The 11489-nt window shown below is 37.8% G+C and overlaps 1 long non-coding RNA gene across 1 annotated transcript in view; it reads left to right on the top strand.

The window, feature by feature from the left end:
• The window catches only part of LOC122240414, a 10295-nt gene extending 9553 nt beyond the window's left edge, over positions 1–742 (top strand). Inside the window, exon 3 of the long non-coding RNA XR_006220145.1 lies at positions 384–742. This is a non-coding gene — a long non-coding RNA (uncharacterized LOC122240414). The remainder of the gene's footprint in view (positions 1–383) is intronic.
• The last annotated feature ends 10747 nt before the right edge of the window (positions 743–11489 follow it).

An 11489-nucleotide genomic window follows, 5' to 3' on the forward strand; every position in this document is an offset into this window, starting at 1 on the left:
GTGAGACGTATTTTCCAGAATATTTTTATACGCTTTAAGAAAGATATGGCACTATATGTGGGCTAACTGAAGTCCCTGTCTCCTGACAGGATGTGAAAAATAAATTGACTCAAAAGAAAAAGAAAAACAACAAAACGGAATTTAGAATGATTATTTAACGCAATTTAGAAAAAAAAGAATAAAATAAAATGCATTAAATTATTGAGAGTGGCTATCTATGGTAGTTCATTTCTTCCTCCTGCTATTATGAATTTTCAAAATTTTATATAGCAGAAAGGACTTACACGATTTAATAAAGTTTATTCATTTTCAATTATAAAATGTAAATGTACATTTTATAATTGTACACAATGTATAATACTATGTTGTTTTTTTTTAATCAGGATTGATTGTTTAGACTAAATACGGACTTCTCACACACAATGGGAGCCTTACCTCCGCACTAACCCTGGGAGCTGCTCCTTCACATAAAAGACCATGAAAGAGTCTACAAATGCCAGCATGAAGGTCCTGAAAGCATCCTGTAACTGTTGCCCATCCCCCACTCACCCTGTCCCTGCTCTCACTCGAGCTCTGCACCTTATTATATCATAAAAACCTCCCTCTCTCAATTATCCTCTCCAGCATCTCCATAGCCCGGCCCATAAAACTACCTTCCTTATCTTTGCAACCACTCTCTCGGCACATGTAAACACACTCAAAAGCGTATAATTTCCCCCCATCCTAATAAAGCACACTGCTGTTGGTCGTGGTACACATATGCATGCATGTTATATTCTCTTACTACAAAACAGCCAGTTCATCTAGACTACATAATAATGAAAAATGATTGACCCAGTTTATTCCCAATATTCATATTTTATTTATTATCGTAATGAGCTCGATGCATATCAGAAAGATGGAGTGCCATTTGGACCTTCTGTGGGTAGGTTTCTGTTTCCTCCCCTTTATCTTTCAGCTCCCCATCAATAAACTTTAGGAAGCAATGAGAGGAGGGCTGAGGAAAGACGGAATTTCTGTTCGACCCGGGCCCCTCTTGTGTAGAGCTAAAATAATTCCAAAATGAAATGTTTTGAAAAATAAGAGAATGAGGAGAAGGAAAAGCAGGAGAAGCATATAAGGAAGGAAAGAGCAAGGGAGAAGGTGAAGAAAAAATAGAGTGTTGTGTGGTTTTAGGGACCAAGAGACATAGGGTCCCTCAGACATGAGCGGTATAATCATTATGCCTGCATTTGTGTGTGTGTGCTGATTTGTGGCAATCAGTTTTTAGTATTGAGGTATAGTGTTAATTAGGGCTTATGCACCTCCAAGTCAATTAAATTTGGTTTATTAATGCATAATTCAATATTGTTATGTATAGCAGAACACTTGAAAGGATTTTAAAATGCTCTCTTCTGATGTGGCCTGAAATATTACAAGGAAACACCCACTGTCAAGTGAGTGAAAATGAATAATTACGGGAGCCCTAAAACCCCACAGTTGAGCAGACAAGACAGCTGCTATTATTAAGCCCTCCAAATTGAAAGTATGGATTCTATCATTATAAGAACAAAGACAGTGCTGTGATAATTATGGAAGCGCCATATTTTCCATTTTTGCTAATGTTTTTAGTAGAATGTTTAAAGCCACAAAAGGTTAAGACGGAGAGCTCAATTTTTGTATCTTGTTACTCACTTAGATGAATGCATTTTTCTACCAATTGTAGTCATAACAGAGCTTGCAGTCCCTGCGACATCATGATAAGAAAGTGCCGATTTGGGCAAGAAATTAAATGATAATAAACATAGTGTAAGCTCAGTGGGGGTGATATTGTTTAACGTCAGTGGTGATTGAAACTACCTTCTAGATGACTGAAGCTTTGTTGGCCTCATCTGTTTATATTAATTTCTCCTTTTCGAAGGCCATTATCTTAAATTGCATGTTATATAACTTGCACCGCCTCCCTCCAGCCCGCAGCACCGCTTCTCAGGCAACTTGATGATGCGTATTGTGGAAAAAAGTCTTTCCTAGGCTCAGCGTCCAGGGAGATTACAATCTTGAGACTGTGATAGGAATGGATTAAACTTTGCACAATTTCCTTTTGCCACGTGAATTGAATCCTGTTGTGCTATTTTCTGTCGTCCTTTCGATCTTTGTCACAGAAATGATCTTATGAAAGTGTTCGCCCTGCTTAAGTAACCCCGGCCTGGTTTTAACCGAGCCAGGATCTTACAGTTTGATTGGCTCTGAATTTTCCTTCCCTGGGAAAACAAAGCAAGAAGACTCAGACAAACCCACCCCACAGATGATAGAACATGGAAAAGGTCATTGTCCTTTGGCTCAGGCAGGCTTAACGAGGGCAGTCAATGATCTTCATGTTGATCTCAGACAAAAAAACTGAAAGGGAAGGGGAAATGTCACCACATAAATCCAGTCGCGTGTCCACGATAGCACCCTCTGCAAGAGGGAGGCTGAGACAGTACAAAGGTGCTCCCATTTCCGTACAGCTTCGGGCTCTCAGATTCCACTCGCCGACTCTTCCTCAGATGTCATACTTTCCACGTTTTCATTAACTACCACACCTACTTCTAAGGTTAAGATGCAGTCACTCAAATGTTGATGGTGTCCACAGATTTTTATGTTGCCTTTTATTGACCCCCACCCACAGATGAAACAAAAACGTGTATATTAAGAAGGAGAATAAGAGGATTCCTTCCTCAGAACTCAATTTTGTTTTGATCTCTACAGTATCTTTGATGTGGGGCAAAGCTACTCTATGCAATGCAGTCTTCGGGATTTTGGTTGCATGCAAATTAAACTCATTTGGTGGAAGTTTAAAAAAGTAAAATATGTTTGCTATTTATTTTTGTGTCGACTTCATATAATTCCATGACCACCAATGAAAAATTTCTCCAAATGGAATCCATAAATTTCACCACATTAAGGTACGCAGTGATAAAGAATGATGCACTTTAAGTTAGCTGCAACCTACAGTTCATTTTTTTTTGTTGTAGGAACCTAGGTGAACTGCTTTGTCTCATCTCTGTCTTGTTTTAGAATAATTCACTTGTGGGCACCTGTTTTCCAAGTAGCTACATGGAATGTGGAATTATGGGTCAGGAAACCAAGGCTATAAGTGGTGAAATTTTGGATGGATGAGCTCTTTTTACCACATGATGTGAGATCAGCATTTTCCATTGGAAAGGACTAACTCAGAAATAGTCCCACAAGACTTTAGTCCTATCACAAATCACTAGAGGGACTGCTGAATCTTTCTGAAAAGAGATTTATTAATAGAGAGAGATGACCCTTTAGATCCACTTTATACTGTTTCACACTTATATGCTATGTTGATGCAAAATCTTAAATAGACACAGGTTATATACATCATATGGTACCCCAACCAGAGTGGTTACAAACTGGCCTAAAAGGTATTCCACTCAGACTATATCCTTTTTATCCTCCAGGATTATACCTAAAAATAAAACTTAATGAAGCTAAGGAGCCAACTAAGAAAATTAATATTTACTGAGCACTGGAACAAGACAGGATGTCCACTCACATCACTTTTTTTTTTTTTATTTTTTAATATATGAAATTTACTGTCAAATTGGTTTCCATACAACACCCAGTGCTCATCCCAAAAGGTGCCCTCCTCAATACCCATCACCCACCCTGCCCTCCCTCCCACCCTGCCCTCCCTCCCACCCCCCATCAACCCTCAGTTTGTTCTCAGTTTTTAACAGTCTCTAATGCTTTGGCTCTCTCCCACTCTAACCTCTCTTTTTTTTTTTTTTTTTCCTTCCCCTCCCCCATGGGTTTCTGTTATGTTTCTCAGGATCCACATAAGAGTGAAACCATATGGTATCTGTCTTTCTCTGTATGGCTTATTTCACTTAGCATCACACTCTCCAGTTCCATCCATGTTGCTACAAAAGGCCATATTTCATTTTTTCTCATTGCCACGTAGTATTCCATTGACACTCACATCACTTTTATTCAGCATAGTACTGGGAGTCCTAGCCACAGCAATCAGACAAAAGAAGAAATAACAGGCATCCAAATTGGCAAGGAAGGAGTAAAACTTGCACTATTTGCAGATGACATGATACTGCATATAGAAAATCAGACTCTACCAAAACAAAACGAAATAAAACAAAAAAAAACACTGGAATTGATAAATGAATATAGTAAGATCACAGGCTACAAAATCAACATACAGAAATCTGTTGCATTCCTATATACCAATAATGAAGCAGCAGAAAGAGAAATTAAAGAAGCAATCCCATTCACAATTGCACCAAAGACAATAAGATACCGAAGAATAAACTTAACCAAAGAGGTGAAAGGCCTGTACTCTGAAAACTAAAACCCTGATGAAAGCAATTGAAGATGACACAAAGAAATGGCAAGACATTCCATGCTCATGGATTGGAAGAACAAATATTGTGAAAATGTCTACTACTCAAAGCAATCTACACATTTAATACAATCCCTATCAAAATGACACCAGCATTCTTCACAGAACTAGAACAAACAATCCTAAAATTTGTATGGAACGACAAAAGATCCTGAATAGCCAAAGCAACCTTTAAAAAGAAAAACAAAGCTGGAGGCCTCACCATTCTGGACTTAAAGTTATATTACAAGGCTGTAGTAATCCAAAGAGTATGGCACTGACACAAAAATTCACACATAAATCAATAGAACAGAATTGAAAACCCAGAAATGAACCTGCAATTATATGGTCAATTAATCTCCAACAAAGCAGGAAAGAACATCTAATGGGGGGAAAAAAAGTCTCTTCAACAAGTGATGTTGATAAACCTGGACAGCAACATGCAGAAGAATAAAACTGGACCACTTTCTGTTACCATACACAAAAATAAATTCAGAATAGTTGAAAGACCTAAATGTGAGACCTGAAACACAGGCAGTAACCTTTGACATTGGTTGTAGCAACTTCTTTCTAGATATGACTCCTGAGGCGAGGGAAACAAAAGCAAAAATAAACTATTGGGAGTACATCAAAATAAAAAAACTCCTGCACAGTGAAGGAAACAATCAACAAAACTAAAAGGCAGCCAACAGAATGGGAGAAGGTATTGCAAATGACATACCTGATAAAGGTTTAGTATCCAAAATATAGAAAGAACTTACAAGACTCAACACCCAAAATATGAGCAATCCAATTAAAAAATGGGCAGATGACATGAATAGAAAACTTTGCAGAGAAGACATACAGATGACCAAAAGACACATGGTAAGATGCTCAACATCACTTATCATCAGGGATATGTGAATCAAAACTACAATGAACTATCGCCTCACACCTGTCAGAATGGCAAAAATCAATAACACAGGAAACAACAGGTGTTGGTGAAGATGTGAAGAAAGGGGAACCTTCTTGCACTGTTGGTGGGAATGCAAACTGATGCAGCCATTCTGGAAAACAGTATGGGGGTTCCTCAAAAAGCTAAAAATAGAACCACCCTATGATCCACCAATCATACTACTAGGTATTAACCCAAAGAATAAAAATATATGAATTCAATGGGATACGTGCACCCTGATGTTTACAGCAGCAGCATCTATAATAGCCAAATTATACAAATAGTCCAAGTGTCGATTGATGAATGGATAAAGAACATGTGGTATACACCCCCATATACACACACAGTGGAATATTAGTCATAGAATATAATGAAATCTTGCCATTTAAAACAACATGGAGAGAACTACAAAATATTTTTTGATGTTTATTTATTTATTTTTGAGAGAGAGAGCATGAGCTGGGGAGGGAGAGAGAGAGGGAGACAGAATCCCAAGCAGGATCCATGCTGTCAGTGCAGAGCATGACATGGGGCTTGAACCCATGAACCTTGAGATCATGACCTGAGCTGAAATCAAGAGTCAGTCACCCAACCAACTGAGCCATCCAGGCGCCCCAGAACTACACAGTATTATGCTAAGCAAAATAAATCAGTCAGAGAAAGACAGGTACCGTATGATTTCATTCATATGTAGAATTTAAAGAAACAAACAAAATGAGCAAAATAAAAAAGAAAGAGAGAGACAGAGAGGCAAACCAAGAAACAGGCTCTTAACTATAGAGAACAAACTGATGGTTACCAGAAAGGAGGGGGGTGGAGTATGGTTAAGTAGGTGAATGGGGATTAAGGAGTGCACTTGTCATGATGAGCACAGTGTGTTGTGTGGAATTGTTGAAATAGTATATTAGTTAATAACTGACTAATAGAAAGAGTTGTCCAGGGCCTGTTAAAACTTCAGTTGACTTTGACTAAACTTTAAGTTACAAAACTATATTGTTGAAAGGATATTGAGGCCACATGATTGAAGTTGGTCATTTTTGTTTATTCCAGGCACTAAAATATCCCGTGTGCTACCACAAGAAAATAAATAAATAGTTATAAATACAGGCAGAAATATGGACATAAACACAGACATTAGTGCAACTCCCTAAACCAGAAGATGGGAAATTGCATTTTTGCAATCATAACCAAATCAGAGTCTGAAAACAGTCTTAATTTAAATGTACATCTCTCAACCTTACAGTTAAAACTGCTCATCATGCTCCATTATGTCAGGTTATAATGCAGAGCAACTGTGTGGACACCTGGGATGAGTCTCTTTTTATGAATCTTTTGATTATACATTCCATCAGGATTATTTTTCTTCATGTGTGGACCTCTCAGGTGCTTTTACCATCAGGGTTATATGGAAACAGGACTAGACCAATGCATGGAAACTCTCAGTAGTAACCCGTGTTTCCACTTAAGAGTTCATGCCCTTTAAAAAATTCTGTAACTCACATGGGGCGCCTGGGTGGCGCAGTCGGTTAAGCGTCCGGCTTCAGCCAGGTCACGATCTCACGGTCCGTGAGTTTGAGCCCCGCGTCGGGCTCTGGGCTGATGGCTCGGAGCCTGGAGCCTGTTTCCGATTCTGTGTCTCCCTCTCTCTCTGTGCCTCCCCCGTTCATGCTCTGTCTCTCTCTGTCCCAAAAATAAAATAAATGTTGAAAAAAAAAAAAATTAAAAAAAAAATAAATAATAAAAAAATAAATAAAAAATTCTGTAACTCACAGTGGTACATCAAGACTTGCATAATCTCCCAAAGTTTTGCAATAGAGTTTAACATTTCCTTAAAATCAGTTCTTTTATTACATTGTTCCTGTGCCCAAAACCACGGTCAATTTTTCAGATAAAAAATAACAAATAAACAACTTTTTAGAAATAATTGTCCCTGTATTTTGGAAAGCTGGGAATTATTAATAGAATTGTTAACATCTTTTTGAATGTTCATTTATTTATTTATAGATAGAAAGTGAGCAGGAGAGGGGCAGAGAGAGGAGAGAGAGAGAGAATCCCAAGCACACTCTGCATTGTCAGGTCAGAGCCCAACTCAGGGCTCAAACTCGTGAATCACGAGATCATGACCTGAGCCTATATCAAGAATCAGATACTTAACAGACCGAGCCACCCAGGTGCACCTATTGATAGAATTTTAAAAGATGGTGGTATGATATTAGCAAAGAATAGAAGATAACAACTATTAATAAATTGTTTTATTATAAACTAAACTTGTCCGTTGGAATTATGATTTGATTTCCTTTTAGAAATGGTACAAGTAATGGTTAGCAACAAGAGTAGTACTGGCTAGTAAGGGGAATTTCAGAATTTTTTGGAGGGCATTTTTTGGTTATATCAATAGTGAGTGTGGAAAGGCATTTCATGAGTGAGAGCAATAAATGTTAACGGTCCTGTAAATGCTCAAAGTTGTCCCATTCAACTTAAATATCTTCCCAGACGTTCAGGTATAGCCATCACATGGAATCATTTATGTTATGCTCTGGTTGTGCACATTGTTTTAGTAGAATTACTGCCCTTGTGTTTTTTAAAAATGTGAAAGCTAGGATACAACATTGATCTTTTAAATTATGTTGTTGGTGGCTTTATCATCTATTCATTTCATTCCAGAAAGGTAAAGAGTATATATACTACAAAATATTTGTTATAAAAATATTTTTTACCTTATAAAACTGAGATCTAGAGGGTAAGAAATGAAGAAGGCATTAGGGTAGAAAAGCATAAGATTGAGTCTTAGAAACTCCTAAACTAGAAAATGTCCAACAATGGTTATGATAGCAACTTACGTGCTACTGATGTCAAGTTGTGGTGCCTAGGTTTGTTTTAATAGCTTGACTTTCTCAAGTCTTTCAGTGAGCCAGGGAAGCAAATGTTGATTTCAGTGGTATTTTCAATAGTTTCTAGGAGTACCATTTCAAACTATTCAAGGAAAAGCTTCTCTAAGATATTTGTCTGCGGCAAGGTTTCGTTGTATGTTGTTGGTAGTAATGGTGGCTTTATGTCCATGTCAGTCTCTGGAGAATTATTCGTGACATTTCCAAATGGAACTCTTTAAAATTAAAGTGGCATATAAGAAAATCAGTCCAGAAATCCCAGTATTAACAGCTCAAACTTTGACATATTTACATTCCTTTGTATTTTAGCCCATCTGCGCTATATGACTGAAGTCTTGCCCAAAAATGTGACCTTTTGAATAAGCTTTAAATACTCACTGGGCCAGTTAAAACAAATGCTCATGGGCATCAAAGAGCCCTCTTTTTAAAGGATGATCAGGATGAAGCCATATGTAGCCATCCCTAATGGGATTCTGTCCATCTTCTTAATAATTCAATCACCTGCATAATCATAAAGCTTAAAATATACTCACCTTTGTACTCCTTTTATTTATTAAACAAACACTGGCATCTAACTGTATAATACAGAATTATCTTCAAAGACATCTTTCCCCAGTTCTTTTTTTCCTCTGAAGCTAAAGGATGATTAATGCAGATAAGATGTAACTCAAGAGAAAGCATCTTATTAATTAAAATCCTAAGTTGAACAACATAAGAAGATTGTTTCTAACCAATAGCTTAGTAGTTATTTTTCTATGAACAGATATGCATGAATATATGAAGTATCCCATAACTTGCTGCTTGAATGGATGAGGATAGTAATTAATGAATGAATACACGTGTGGAGTAAATACTCACACATGTAAATACACTTTTACTCAGTAAGTACTGACTAAAACCCCATTTTAGGGGCGCCTGGGTGGCCCAGTCGATTGAGCGTCCAACTTCGGCTCAGGCCATGATCTCAGGTCATGATCTTCCAGTTTGTGAGTTCAAGCCTTTCATGGAGCTCTCTGCTGTCAGCCTGGAACTCGCCTCAGATCCTCTGTCCCCTCTCTCTCTGCACTTCTGCTCACACTCATTCTCTCTCAAAAATAAACATTAAAAAAGAACAAAACCTCCATTTTGGAAATATGCTAAGCTAAAACATAAAGACATTCCTAATAATGTTTTTTTGAATAGAAAGAACATAAAGAGAATAGGGGAGCCTGGATGGCTCAGTCGGTTAAGCATCTGACCTCTGCTCAGGTCATGGTCTCACAGTTGGTGCATTCAAGCCGTATGTTGGGCTCTGTGCTGACAGCTCAGAGGTTGGAACCTGCTTCAGATTCTGTGTCTCCCTCTGTCTCAAGCTCTTTCCCACTTGCACTCTGCCTCTCTCTCTCTCAAAAAAATGAAGAAACATTTTTAAATAAAAAGATAACATAAAAAATATAGTTAATCATATTAGTGTAAATAATTACAAAATTCAAATGTATTTGTTGTTATGTATGCTTGCCTGATGCTGTTATTCAGAATTTATGTATAAACTCACTTCATTCCTATAACAAATCTATGAAGTGTTTCACACCATTTTACTAAGAATCTTGTTAAGTGACTTGCCCTAGGATACATATGACCTTGGAATACATTATAATAAAAATGCCATTGCTTGAGCTAATGAATAAGATCAGGTGTATTATAGACTTATAAGAGTTAAGACTTTTGTAGCAAGGGGGCACCTGGGTGGCTCAGTTGGTTAAGGGTCCGACTTTGGCTCAGGTTATGATCTCACACTTTGTGGGTTCGAGCCTCGCGTCAGGCTCTGTGCTGACAGCTCAGAGCCTAGAGCCTGCTTCAGATTCTGTGTCTCCCTCTCTTTCTGCCCCTGCCCCGCTCATGTTCTGTCTCTCTCAGTCTCAAAAAAATAAATAAAACGTTAAAAAATTTTATAAAAAGACTTTTGTAGTGAGTACTGGAAACATGAATTAACTTAAGCAAAGAAGAAGAAGATGAAGACAAAGATGAAGAGGAAGAGGAAGAAGAAGAAGAAGAAGAAGAAGAAGAAGAAGAAGAAGAAGAAGAAGAAGAAGAAGAAAGAAAAAGAAAGAAAAAGGAAAGAAAGAAAGAAAGAAAGAAAGAAAGAAAGAAAGAAAGAAAGAAAGAAAGAAAGAGGAAAGGAAAGGAAAGGAAAGGAAAGGAAAGGAAAGGAAAGGAAAGGAAAGGAAAGGAAAGGGAAAAAGAAAAAGGCAGTGTATTTCCTGGACTATCTTGCAGACTCAAGGGTGGGATGGTGGCCAGACCTGTGGAAGGATGAGAATCAAGAATAGAAAAGCTTCTAGGAGTGTCACAAGATTTTTCCTGTTTCTCAAATTGTCCTTGGTGCTTGGCTGTGACCTTATTCTTTTTCTCTCTGCTTCCCAACTCACGTGGTCATCAGTGGCTTACAACCCAATTTGTTAACATTCTGGTCACAAAAGGCAATTAAAATTCCTTCAGTTCAAATTTCAAATTTCCTGGAGAAGAAGCTTTGACTGTCCAGATTGAGTCAGGTGATCACTCCTGCTCCAATCAGCAGTGTGCTGCTATGTGATTATGTCTAACTCATACTCCACCATCTCCTCTATGGTTGTGCACCACACAGAACCAAGGTGGCCGTTGGAAGCCCTTCTGTTACCATGGAGAGTGATAATTTCCAGAATTTTAGGCAGAGACTTTGGTGGACATCTATCTAAAGAATCATGCACTTGAGATATCAAATATTCAAGAAAGAATCTTGCTAGTTGCTCTCAACACATTCTCCTATGTTGGTCTCTAGTGTTGTGAGATCGTTTTAGTGTATCTGGGTCAGACTGTCAGTTTTTCTGATCAGAAGGTACACTTGATCCTGTTATCTAGATATAGTATTTCAGGTTCTAGGGAATTAACATTAAGCTAACTCATAGGAGACAGTTTAAAAATATATAATAAAATTAATAAAATAAAACTTTAGCCCCGATTTAATACAGTGACAAATAGGCCTGAATCAAAGATCGTGACTGATCCTGCATGTAAGACTTCCCAGGACACTAAGTTATAGATCAACTGCTTGATAAAAAAAAAAAAAAAAAAAAAAAAAAAAAAATCACATCAGGTAATGATTAACAGGTGAATTGTCCTCTCTCTAAGAAAAGGACATTTCTCTCTAAATAGATAGGGCAGACCTCTCCGTCCACACAAGGGAGCAGTGTCCACTACGTAGTGTACTGTAAACTAAACACTCTTGTTCTTCTCCCTTTTGTATACAGTCTGCCTTCTCTGAGTAGCAGTT

This window comes from Panthera tigris, chromosome B4 (assembly GCF_018350195.1).
Source record: "Panthera tigris isolate Pti1 chromosome B4, P.tigris_Pti1_mat1.1, whole genome shotgun sequence".
Taxonomy (NCBI): Eukaryota; Metazoa; Chordata; class Mammalia; order Carnivora; family Felidae; genus Panthera; species Panthera tigris.